The sequence below is a fragment of the Peromyscus maniculatus genome, chromosome 4 (assembly GCF_049852395.1).
Source record: "Peromyscus maniculatus bairdii isolate BWxNUB_F1_BW_parent chromosome 4, HU_Pman_BW_mat_3.1, whole genome shotgun sequence".
NCBI lineage: Eukaryota > Metazoa > Chordata > Mammalia > Rodentia > Cricetidae > Peromyscus > Peromyscus maniculatus.
The window spans coordinates 126,046,334-126,059,234 of NC_134855.1; the positions used below are offsets into that span (position 1 = coordinate 126,046,334).

The 12,901-nt window shown below is 40.9% G+C and overlaps 1 long non-coding RNA gene across 1 annotated transcript in view; it reads left to right on the forward strand.

The window, feature by feature from the left end:
* The first annotated feature begins 7,236 nt into the window (after positions 1 to 7,236).
* The window catches only part of LOC143272771 (uncharacterized), a 64,395-nt gene continuing 58,730 nt past the window's right edge, over positions 7,237 to 12,901 (forward strand). Inside the window, exons 1-2 of the long non-coding RNA XR_013050359.1 lie at positions 7,237 to 7,354; positions 9,145 to 9,263. This is a non-coding gene — a long non-coding RNA (uncharacterized LOC143272771). The remainder of the gene's footprint in view (positions 7,355 to 9,144; positions 9,264 to 12,901) is intronic.

Below are 12,901 nucleotides of genomic sequence, written 5' to 3' on the forward strand. Positions count from 1 at the left end.
GAGGGGCATGCGTTCTTGGCCATCCAGCAGAATGGAATGTGCTCACCCACATGGAGTTGGATCCTATCTCTTCCCACTTCTCTCTCCTGAGTGGCAGATGGAACCCCACTTCCTCACCTTCTCAGAGAAGCAGAAAATCTTCCTGTCTCCTCTAGGTGAACTTAGCCCTATGTCCAAACATCATAGAAGCAGTTACAGGAGGAAACCCCTCACACCCACTCTGGTACACCTTGGTGTTTGCCATTATTAGAACAGCAAACTGAGTGCTGTTGATTCACAGGCTTGTGGTTTACCAACCCAGGCAGCTCAGTTCCTCTTCCTACCCAGTGACTCATGAATACACATCAAATCCTAAATAGTTTATTTACCATTTGAATGCCTTTTTGCTTCTTGTCCTATTTCCCTCTGGACAGATAACCTAAGATGCTTTCCTTACCCACAGAAGTAAATATGCAAACAAGAAATACTCTTTTAGGAATAAAGCAAGACAGAACACTAGGAATTTTATGGGAAAGGAAAGGAAAAAATCTATTAGAGGGCTTTTCATTTTCCTTTTTAAATCGCGGTTCTAATTTAGAACCCAGCATAATTCTAACTCAAAGAATAATTTCCATTAGGTAGTGATAATACTTGGAAGAATGCTGAATTATGGTGATGTCCAGGGCAAAGGACTGGGCAGAGCCCCTAGCTTCTTTGTAGGGAGTGAGGGGGATTGCTTGTTAACCCAACCTCCTTTACAGGCCCTATATGGTATTGCCATGCCACATCACACCTGTGTCCTGGGCTAGGGCCATTGAGTCACTAGAGAAGCTTGTTAGAAAAACCAAACTGTATGATTCATGGCTATGAAAACCAAATCTGTACTTCAGCTGAATGTAGGTAAACCATGTCCATGCTCCAGTTAGAGACCACAGCCTTGAAAAACGCTGCCAGGACCAAGATGAACATACATTTTAAAGGTTAGTCTATGTTTCACTGAAATTCACAGAGTGATTTTTCCAAAGTCTTCCATCTAGAGGATGTCAGAAGAGAGACTTCCTTAGATCATAGCATCTGCTGTCATTGTCTCTGAGCCTCTCCATATGGACAGTGCTGTTGCAAACTTCCTAAGGTCTACCCTCCAGCAAGAGCTTCCCTATGATGCTTTCTTGGTGCAAGGTAGAACTTGCATCTTTAGACACTTACCAGCCACTCTTCTTTTGAGAAAACATCCAGTCCCTTTCCCTGAGAAGAGGTTGGGATACCAGAGCAGCTCATGTCTGAATCCTGTATAGTTTCTCTCTGAAGATCTCCAGTCAGTTCAGAATCTCTGCCATTCAGAACCATCCCTCCCAAAGTGGTCCTGGGTTTGTCCACCTGATTCTGAGGCCACTGGATCCCATGTCAGCAAGGTGAGAGGTGGATTCCACATTTTTCTAATGCACTAGGGTGTGACTAAAATTACAGTGATCTTCTCATTTCCAGGTGGTCCATTGGCAAGCTGAGAGGTTGGATGCTGGGGCTGTTTCTTTTCTCTCACATGTCCACATGTGAGGCAGAGCTATAGGCAAGGCTCTACATCTCGACTGACAGCAACAATAAAGCCTCTTGAAATAATACTCTGTACCTGAGTGCTGGATGGTATTATGTCAACTTGACAAACGCTGGAGTCATTCGGGAAGAGGGAACCTAAACTGAGAAAATACCCCTGCAAGATTAGCCTGCCAATGAGCCTATGGTGCATTTACTTGATTGATGATTGATGTGGCAGGACCCAGACTACTAAGTGCAATGCTGCCCCTGAGCTGGTGGTCCTGAGTTCTATACGATAGGAGGATGAGCAAGCAAGCCATGAGGAGCAAACCAATAAGCAGCACTCCTTGGTTTCTGCTTCATTTCCTGCCTCTAGGATCCTGCCTTAGATTCTTGCTATGACTTCTCTGGATAACGTATTACAGGCTATAAAATGAAATTTTATCCTTTCTTCCCCAAGTTGCCCTTGGTTGTGGTGTGTTATCACATTAGAAACCTAACTAAGACAACCAGCTCCAGCAGGAGACATAGAGATCATAGGCACTGACCTTCCACAAGAAGTGCAGTTCAGATCAGCCACTGGGTGCAGATATTAGTGCATCACTCAACTTGTTTGATTTCTTGGCAATGCCTCTAACAGCTGATCTCAGTGTTCTCCAGGCAGTCAAGTTAAAGATTATCCTTGATAATTTAATAGTCTATAATCAGTCAAGTTAAAGATTATCCTTGATAATTTAATAGTCTATAATAACCATCTAGTGGATGTTTCCTATGAGTGAGTGTGTTGTTGACCCCACTGTGTAAAAGAAACAGGTAAGGCTCAGACAGGTTAAGTCACTGCCTATGTCTTTATAGCTATAGATTCAAATTCTTCTGCACCACTATAAAGCTTGTATTGTCAGTTATGATGTTGAGGTCTCATGAAGAGCTCAATTTATACTTAACATGGCCTAAGTGAGAAACTAAGAAAGGTGTAAATTATTTTTTACAATATTTACTCATCTGGCAGACAGACATTATTATTACTCCCTGGAGATGCAATGCAAATCAAAGTATTGTAGCCAATTGAGAAAGAGGCTAACCTGGCTTAAATTCTGACTCAGCAACTTAAGAGCTTAGTAAATGTAAGCAAATTCCTTAACCTCTCTGATTCTCTATTCATTACCTATAGACAGGACTTCCTCATGCCAACTTCTGAGTCCAGATGTGTCACTCCATGGTGAATTATATTGAGACCATAGTGTATCCAACAAGGCTTCTAACCCATAGGTGGGAAATAAATAGATGAGAGATAAATAATGAAACGTTTCAACACATGGTTACACACAAAATTCATTTTCATTTTTTTTTTCAAGAGAATGAATGTAGCCTTGGAATGAAAGTTTTACACCCTGTTTCTTCCTTTAGGACAGATTCATCGAGAAGTTAAGTCTGAAGGGTGGGGTATAATGTTAGGGACATCATTTTGGAGCCTCCGTATTTAGAATCTTATGGCCCAAAGCTGGAGGATGAATAGAAAAGCAGCTGCTGAAAATACAGGAACCACGTGTTGAACTTGGCATGAGAAAGGAGGGCAAGGATAGGAACCACCTTTCAAGCTGTAGGACCAGGGTCAGCAAATGTGTTCTGCAAAGAGCCACTTAGTAAATACTGTAGGCATGGGAGCCCTGGAGTCTCTGTCTTACTACTTAGCTCTGCCTCTGTGGCAGAAAAGCAACGGCATAACCTGCCACTGTCCCAATAAAACTTTATTTATAAAAATATTTAGGACATGGGATTTTGCATAAGCATCATAATTTTTCCACTGCTGATATAGAGTTTAAAAATAGCTTGAGAATATCATTATTAAGAAATGTCCCTCTTAAAAAGGGGTATCTTAAGAAACTTACTTAATCCCCAAATAAAGTCCAAGAAATTTTATAGGAAGAGATAATTTCTGGAGGTGGGGGTTCATGAAAAAATAATTCTTTTTTTACTGTCTTAGAAATGACTCTGGAAAATGTACAGGGGAGGGGAGTGTTTTCACTATTCTGTGTCTGAAAATAGCCTCCCACAGAGGATTCAAATGTTATTTTATCCAAATAGTGGTGGCAGTTTGGAGAAATGAAGACTCCGGTGCCAGAAGCTGCTACTGAACGGGAAGTCTGTGTTTAAGGGTGGGGTCCAGGTTGTGCCCAGTGTCTTGGCTTGAGCTGGCCACAGGCTGTCCAGTTGCTGGGAGCTAGGCTTCCCAAGGAGCGACACACACACAAGGAAACCTTCTTTCCCTGTGCAGAGGGGGCAGCTGTGTGCCTGGGAAGCTTCATTCATTCTGTGACTAGCTTATTGAGAATTTGTTGGATGAATTTCACCCCTAGAATTTCCCTTAAGTAATTCTAGGGGATTTTCTGGCAGAGCTTTCCATCCAAAGGTCTAAAGGGACAAATGGCTCAGCTTCCAGAAGAGTCTATGTCACTTCTGGCAGAGACAGTGACTATAAGCCACAGTAGGCTTAGGACTATTTTGGACTGTCCTTGCTTGCTTCAGGTGTCTACCATAGGTTGAAGGCGTATGAACAGCCCTTACCCATTCCAGGATACCCCATAAATGGGGAAGTTTTCTCTCATTTATTGATGTTTCTGACTTTGTGTGTAGCTGGAAAAGTGGCTGGATTGCAGACTGAAAGGAAGAGGGAGTGTTCCAAATCAGATCATTTCTATCCTGGGTCCTCAGAGAAGAAGTCCTTTTGAAAGACAGACGTTTAATCTTGGAATCTGAAGTGACATTAGAACTCAGAGAAAAGAAGCAGGCAGTCCTGCTGGCTTGTGGCACTGGGGGCTGTTCTGGTTTGTTTTTCTGTTACTGTGATAAAGCATCCCCATCAAAAGGACATGGTGAGGAAAGGTTTATTTGGCTTACACTTCCAGGTTACAGTCTATCATCAGGAGAAGCCAAAGCAAGAACCCAAGACAGGAACCTGGAGCAGAGGAAACACTGCTTGCTAGCTTCCTTTCTTGCTCTCTGCTAGTTTTCTTTCATATAATCTAGAACCACACACCTGGGCATGTTACCGCCCAGAGTGGGCTGGATCCTTCCACTTCCATCATCAATCATGTCTTCTCTGCAGACATGCTTACAGTCCAATCTGATGGAGGCAATTTATCAGATTGAATTAACCATATAGGTTAATTAAACCAACGATACAGGGCCTTCTGTACAAAGCCATATGAAAACTTGCTACACTCTCCTTCAAAAGAAGGCACTGCCCGGAAGTTTCAAAAGTAAAAGCTCTGGTCACTTGTTGGCCCCATTCATTTTTCCACCCCCTTTAAAGGAGAATCAGCACACCCTGTATTCATCTTGAGGAAAATAAACTCTTATTTCCAAAGTCCACCTATAGTTCTTGTAGTAAGCAAGTTCTTCTTTCCTCTTTAAGATAGTTTATTCTGCAAGCTATTTTTAGCTGTAATTGAAATATTACTCTGGGTGTCAGAGTCACAAGTACATCTACTTTATTTATATGACATTCATTTAAATGTTTGCTTGCCACAAAATATGATGGGATGGCTATTTAAAGAATCAATCTATTTCTTAGTTCTATCGTAAAATGCTCTAACTTTTTATTTCTTCATGGACTCACTTAGCATTTCAATAGATGTGAATTTTCTAGGAAGAAAAATATAAAGGCAAGTATTTGCTAATTCCTTTTTCAGTAGTACTTTTTCTTGTATCATTAACTTGTGCATTGTTCGGTTGATGGAATGAAAAACCATCTCATTCTATGTCTACTGTTAAGTTAAAAACAGAATCAAGGGATTTAAAGTATTGCTCCCAGACCTGACTACAACCCCATTTTCTGTATATTTTGTCTATGAGTCAATTTGAAAGCTGCAACGTAAAACTCTATTGAAATCTAGTTTAGCCTTAACAACAACTATCCTATAAGAACAATTCTACAATCAAATTAGTAATCAAATAACCAACGGCAAATTGAAAATCGGTCAATGTATTATTTCTTCTAATAACCCAATTCAAAACGAGACATTTAAAAATGTAAATCTCTCTTTTCAGTGTTACAGAAGCGTCCATGAATATTTCTATGAGCAGGGAAATCTTTATTAAAATAGTGACCAGCTATTGGGTCTGATCTTAGTCTTTTAACGGTCACCTCTTAGAAAAGACATCTGGGACAGATGGAGTCCAATGACAATGGGAAATGGAAGGCAAAGTACGTCAACTTGGGGTTGAGCTACACAAAGTGGGAAAACCACAGCCCCAACGCTTTCTGCTCGCAGACCTAGAAAATAAAACAGTAAATTAATTATTTCATAGAAGAATATTTGCTACAAATACATCCACTAAATGAAGAATAATCTCCTTAAGATAAATGCTTGGTATTTTTAAATGAGGCTCATTAAGGTCTAATGTCCCTGTATAGCCAACTATTAAAAATGAGAAATGATTAAAAGTTCAACTAACTTATCTTACCAGCTCTTCATTTTCTCTTATTCATTCTGTTTTATAGCCTTTGTCCCAGAATCCTGTCAACTTGTGACTGCCATTTATATATACCTCCCAAGGTTATATCAAATCCACAGGTGAATTAATGGGATTTGAAGAGGCCTTGCAAAATAGAGTAAATGAGCTGAAGGCAACTGGAATTTCTGCTTGGGACTGTACTTGGGCTTCTGGCAAGAATTCTACATTTCTGAATTTCATTGCTTATTGGGGTCTTGATAAGGGTACTCGGTTGGAACTCTGACCATCTTGGGAAGGTGTGTGGATACCTTTGGGAAAGAGTGATGCCTTGTTGCTGGGGTTCTTAACATCTGTTCCCTCCATGACTGCTTTGACAGATAAACTTGATAGTAACTTGAGAAGCATTTCCTATTAAAAGTTTACTCCCAGAGGAAGTAGAGATAAGGGCAGTCCTCTAGGACTTTGAAACCCTGGATCCAAACAAACCTCTCCAAGACTATTCTTATCAAGACTAGATGGATCACCTCACATGTCCACAATTTGTCAGTCTCTGAGGCTACATTTTAGATTTTGTTGTTGTTGTTTCAGCAAGAGTTTTGACACATGAAGTGACTCTCTGCTTCTAAGTCAGGTGGAAAAAGAAAAGTTCAAAATGATAATTAGAAAATACAATCATTTCACAATATTGTTCAATATTCAACCTTCCTGTCCATGGCTATATTAGAATAACAAGTTTACTTTGGACTTTGGGGAGTATTAAGTATCAGAAACATGTACCTAATGACTCAAATCGTCAAGGGACAGAAATTTCTAATTGTCATCGTGTCGTAAGCCCACATCTGAGGTTCCAGTCTGCAGGTCTCCTCCTAGCAGGTTTGGTGACTATGAGAAATAAGTACTTTGCAACTGCATTGAAAAACTTAGAAGCCAACTTATGTAACAACATTTAACAGTTCACAGCACTGTCAAGGAGTAGGAGAGCTGTCACAATCTCAAGTTAGTATGTTAAATCTCCATTCAATAGGAGGTAGATCTTAGCCTGGAATCACAGGCCTGGTGAGACAGATACAGATTTTAGAGTTGGGCCTCCCATTCATTTCTTTTCTCTTATGCTGTATTTCTTAGCCAGGCTATCAGAAAAATTCCCCAACAGAGTTTTGAAATTTGACCTAGGGCCTTGAACATTTCTCAACTGAGACATCCACCTATTCTGTCACCAATGATTAAACCAGAGGAAGTTGTTTTTGATTACTTCTTTCCAATGAATCAGCAGCAACCCTACCATATCCAGGCAAACACAGGTAATTTTGTTGTCCTATGCTTGTCTATGATGCTGGAGATGGAACCTGGAGCCTCACGCATGTTCACCACTCTCAGCCCAAGTGTAAGTAGTAGTCAGGAGTTTTAATCTTTGCCTGGGTTGGTTTGTAAACTTGAGTGATCCCATCTAGAAACTCATTACCAAATGGGAAAGTTAGCTTTTGGAAACTCATGTCTGCAGCCTACTCTCTGGCTAAGAGCACCTCAGTTACTTCAGTAAACACTAAAATCAATGTTTATCACATTTAAGCAAGCAGATATTGTGAAAATGGAGATGACAGCTCAGTAGGTCTGAAATGAGGTTAAAATTCTGCATTTCCCAAAAAAAAAAATCCCATGATGCTCCAGGTGTAAGGAGCACACTTTAAGTCTCAGAGTCATTAATTGGAAGGGCAACATAAACTGTGTTCCTTTGTTGCAGTAAGCGATATTAGTGACCACATTCTAGCAGTGTTTGGGGCACAGGCACCCAGCAAGGCTCAGGGCTGTGGTCTCTTCTCAGTAGACCCTGCAGCCTCAGCACTGGTTGTGTGCTATCTATAGCCTTGGGGATAGTGGAGGCAGCAATGGAGGAAAGAGGCCTTCATTATGAAATATACACATTTCAGTTGGTAACCCAATAGCTTCAGTTAGGGAGAATTCTTAGTATACTAAACACACATTTTCTCACCTCACTCAGCCACTGAAACCTGGAAAAGTTTAACAATATATGATGTGTGATAATCAGTGTGAAACTACGATACCGAGCTACTAAAGACTCCAGCAATTTCCTAAGCAACAGGGTTGCTAACAGTATCTTTTGTTTCCAATTTCTGCCCTATCTTGTTTCCTTTGTCTGTCTTCCGTCTTTCATTGCTTCCTGCCTTTCCTCCCTCTTCCCCCCTCCTCTGACACAGAGTTACCTAAACTTAGGATCCTTCAGCCTCAGGCTCTAGGGTGCTGAGGTTACTCACCCCAGTGCCTAACACATGAGCTCCAAAGTCCCTTGGAATTTCCTAGTTGATAGGAGCCTTTTGTTGTAATGAAAGCCTCGGTGGACTCCTGGGTAGAGATAGTTCACCAGAAAGACCAAGCTATAATTAGAATCTTAGAAGATTCTTTTCCATCCCCTACTCTCCATGAAGGAGAGAGGAGCTGGAGAGAGAGAGAGAGAGAGAGAGAGAGAGAGAGAGAGAGAGAGAGAGAGAGAGAGAGTTAATAATCAATCATGCCTTTATACTGGAGTCTCCATAAAAATTTCTAGAAGACTATACCCATGACACACCCAGCTCCACAGAGACAGAAGTTTCTGTGCTTGGGTCTTTTTCCACCTCACCCATCTACCTTTTTATCTGGCTATTCTTCTGTATTCTTTATTGTAACCTTACTTTATTATATAATAAATCAATAAGTATGTACATTTCCTTGAGATCTGTAAGTTCTTCTGGTAAATGGCTGGACACTGGGAGGACCCAGAAAGAGGAAGATGCCTACAGACCCTCACCTGAGATTTCAGTCACAACTTCCTCCTGTCTTAGTTGCAGGTGGTCTTGAAGGGTGACACAGTAGATAGGAGATAAAAGTTGAGTAGGCTAGATACTCTCCAGTGATGACCATCACTAAGCCAGGCTGAGGGTTGGACTTCCTGGTGGAATTGTTGCGTTTAAGTCACCCATGCCTCTGTAAGAAAGCCTAATAAACTCACTGGTTCACCAAGCTGTATTTGGAAAGAATTCTTCAGTTTGTTGGTGCCCTTCCTGTCTAGGATAAGTGGACATTTCTTTACACATATCCAAAAATAATCAGACAACAGATGAGCATAGGGATTTGCTGTAGCCTGGAGGATGGACATGCAAATTATGGTACCACTTCTAGGCTGGCGACTTTGCAAAGAAAGATGGATGCTGTCTCTTCTATCTCCTCTGTTGATATGGACTGGAACAAAGACATGGAGGGGATGTCCATTTGATGCCAAAAATATCTCTTCTTAATCAGTAAGTACCATACATGACATGTAGCTTGAGTGTGTCTTCCAAAGCATATGATCTGAAAAATCACTCCCCAGTGCAAGTGCATTATAAGTTGGAGCCTTAGGGGAGTTGTTTATGATCCTTATGAGTGGATTGATGCTGTCTGTAAAAGAGGTTGAGGATCGCATCTTACCTGTCTTGCTCTCTCATTTGCACATAGTCTCTTGCCCTTTCATTTTCTGCCATGAAATAATGAACAAGCAGACCTTCATTAAGTATGGCCATCTCCCCCAACCTTGAACTTCAAGTCTCCTGAACTGTATAAAGTAAATACCCAGTCTTTGATATTTTCTACTATTACAGCAAGAAAAAAATGGACTAGGACAAACATACATGTGTTAAACTTCCAATCAAAAGATAAAGACTGGGTTTAAAAAAAGTAAACAGGAGATCAAGTTATATGCTACCTATTAGATATCCATTTTAGCAGCAACTATGGTTGAAAGTGAAAGGATGGGGAAAGACTGCTATGTAATCACTAAAAGAGTGTAGGGTGGCTATACTATTATTTGACAAAGTGTACTGGCAAAATCTGTTGTATGAGATTAAAAAAAGGCATTGTGTAATGATAAAAGTGTTACTATTTCAAAAAGGAATAACATTTATGAACATGTATTTGTCAAAATCTAGAGCTCCAAACTGTATGAAACAGTTTTAATGACACAAACAATCTAGAATATAACATGTGTCAGTCTGTCAGTCTCTTACTTTCAACAGTGAACAGAAGTTTTGAACAATACAGACAAATTGACTTATACCCCAAACTGCACCAAGCAGTAGCAGAACATAAAACCCAATGCAAATATAGTTTTCTTTGTAATAGACTCTGTGTTAGGCTATAAAATAGATCTTAATAAACTTGAAAATATTGAAAGCATACCATTTTTCTTCTACTGCCAGTTGAATAAAATTAGAAAATTAGAGCATGAAGAAAACTGAACATTTCACAAATGTCTAAAATTAAATGATGTAGTTAAACAACAATGGGTCAGAGAATAAAAATCCAGGGAAATGTAAAGATATATAAGGAGAAATGAAGACATTATAAAACATGCCAAGTGTAAGGGCTGTATAACAAATGGTTCTTATTTGGAAACAGCTACAGAAAGATACACTAAAAGTAAAGAATGGCTCAAATCAATAAGATAGCTTTACACTTTAAAAATCCAGAAAAAAACAAACAAACAGTTAGACTCAAAGCTAGGAAAAGGCAGATAATAAAGAGTAAATAGATTAAATAAAATGAAGAGAAAAATGGGAAAGAAAAGTCAATCAAACTGAGAGTTATTCAAAATGATAATGAAATTGGAAAGACTTGAAATTAAATTGACCACAAGAAGAAGAAGAGATGAAGCAGGTGCAGATATGTAAAGCCAGACACTGGAGTCTGCACATTTTATTAATTTCAGTAAATTAAAAAAAAAAGAGTAGAAAACAGAACTACGAAAAATTTAGGTCAACAAATTTTATGATCTATACGAGATGGGGAAAACCCTAGGAAAAACAACCTAACAACTGAGCCATGAAGAAATCTACATAGATCTGTAGCAAGTGAGAGTTCACCACTAATAAGCCCTCCCAAGCTCAGGTTAGGACATTTCTGTGTGTGGCTTAGACGTGAGACATAGCTATCACTTTCTTACAGGACTCGTCTGTGTGTTCACTTCAACTTTAGCTCCACTACCAAGCATTGGAAACTGCCTAGGGAACCTCCACTCAGCACCCCATGTCAAGCCCCTCCCTGTCTCTCCGGATCATTCCCTATCACGTGTGTTTCATGAGATCCTGCAACTCAGATTTGCAGAATGGACCAAGTATTTCAATCAAGTGGAGCTGAGGAATTAGAGACCTGTAATACCTACTCCTGACAGAACGGGCAGCCTCGAAGAGGTGGAGCTCATTCTGCCATTTCATTTTCAACAGAAGCAGGTGTCACTCTGTGAAATATCTGTGTGTTTAAATGCTGCGATTCAACTTTCAAATACCAGATAAGCTTAGGAATGCCTGGTCTGAAATCTCCACCTAGTGTGAACACAATAGAAAACACAGCACTTCCATTTCCTGGTGTCCTTAATGTGTAGGGGCAGTTCATTAATTCTTCTGTGCATAGAAAGAGTACGAAATGGATTTCAGCATGTCTTCCAAACATCAGACTCTTGACTTGAGAATATCAAAATGAATCCTTTCTTAGAAAGGGCTTTGTTTCTCCTGCAAAAGGGTCTGAAGAGAACCAGGTGGATCTTGTCCTTTCTTCTTACCCCATCACTTGGCATTTTCTCTGGCTGCTGCTCTCATGTGATGGTGGAACTGTGGCATGGTAGTTTGAATGTAATTGGCCGCCATACGCTCTTAGGGAATAGCATTATTAGGAGGTGTGGCTTTGTTGGAGTGGATATGGCCTTATTGGAGGAAGTGTGTCACTGTGGGGCGAGCTTTGAGGTTTTCAGTGCTCAGGATACTGCCTAGTGTCTCAGTTGACTTCCTGTTGCTTGAAAGATGTAGCACTCTCAGGTCCAGCATCACATCTGCCTGCATGTCGATGTGCTCCTGTCATGATGATAACAGACTGAATCTCTGAAACTTTAAGCAAGTCAACCCAATTAAATGTTTTCTTTATAAGAGGTGCTGTGGCCCTAAGACATGTGGTTACTCATGAGACTTCCAAAAGCAGCTCCCCTCCTCCCACCCCTTTTTCTAAAAGCAAACACATCCTCTTACCCAGCACAGGCTACCCAGAACCAGCTGACAGGTTCAGAGCAACGATCATAACTCTTTCCTTAGAAGGAACCATGGCCCTTTCCAAACCAGTGTTTAGTTTGAGATCCTTGAGTAAAGGATGTGACACTGAAGTGTGCCCAGAAACACCCTGTCATGTTGTAAATAATTTTGCCAACACTGTAAGTTTTAAATAGGTTCTCAGAAAGTTCTAGAAAGACTTACTGTGCCACCTTTCTGTTATTTTTGCCACATGAGTGGACATATTGAAGAGCAGTTGGTAAATGTGAATGCAGACACAGAATGTGAATTTGAAGTTGGTGTGTCACCTGTGTGCTCCATTCCCGCCCCCCCCCCCCCCCCCGCCCTCCCACGTCTGATGCTGCTGAGTCCCTGCTGGGGTACTGCTTTGTACCAGTCCTGGTGACACACAAATGATGGCACCGGATATCTGAGTGTTACTCCACACAACACCAGGATTTTCTCATGCCCTTAGGAAGATCCATGTGCGGTCATTTGGATCTGTCAATGTTCCTCAGAGGCTCATAGGTTTAAGACTCCAAACTCTGCTTGTGGTACTGAGGTGGGGCCTTGTACCCAGTCTGGTGTACTGAGGTCGGGCCTTGTGAGAGGCTACTACATGGTTGGGGGTGTACCCTCAGAGTGCATTGTGGGACCCACCCTGGGACCTCCCTCTCTTTTCCTTCTGTTGCCTGTCTGTGAGTGAGGTTTCTTTTTTGTCACATGCCACCTCACTGCAGGCCCAGAGCAAGGGGGAGATTTGATGTTTGGAGTGGAACCTCCAGACTGCGCAAAAGCAGAGTAAGCCTCATTTTATTCAAGACATTTTGCTATAGTGATGGAAAATTAGCCCAGTGTGTAATGAC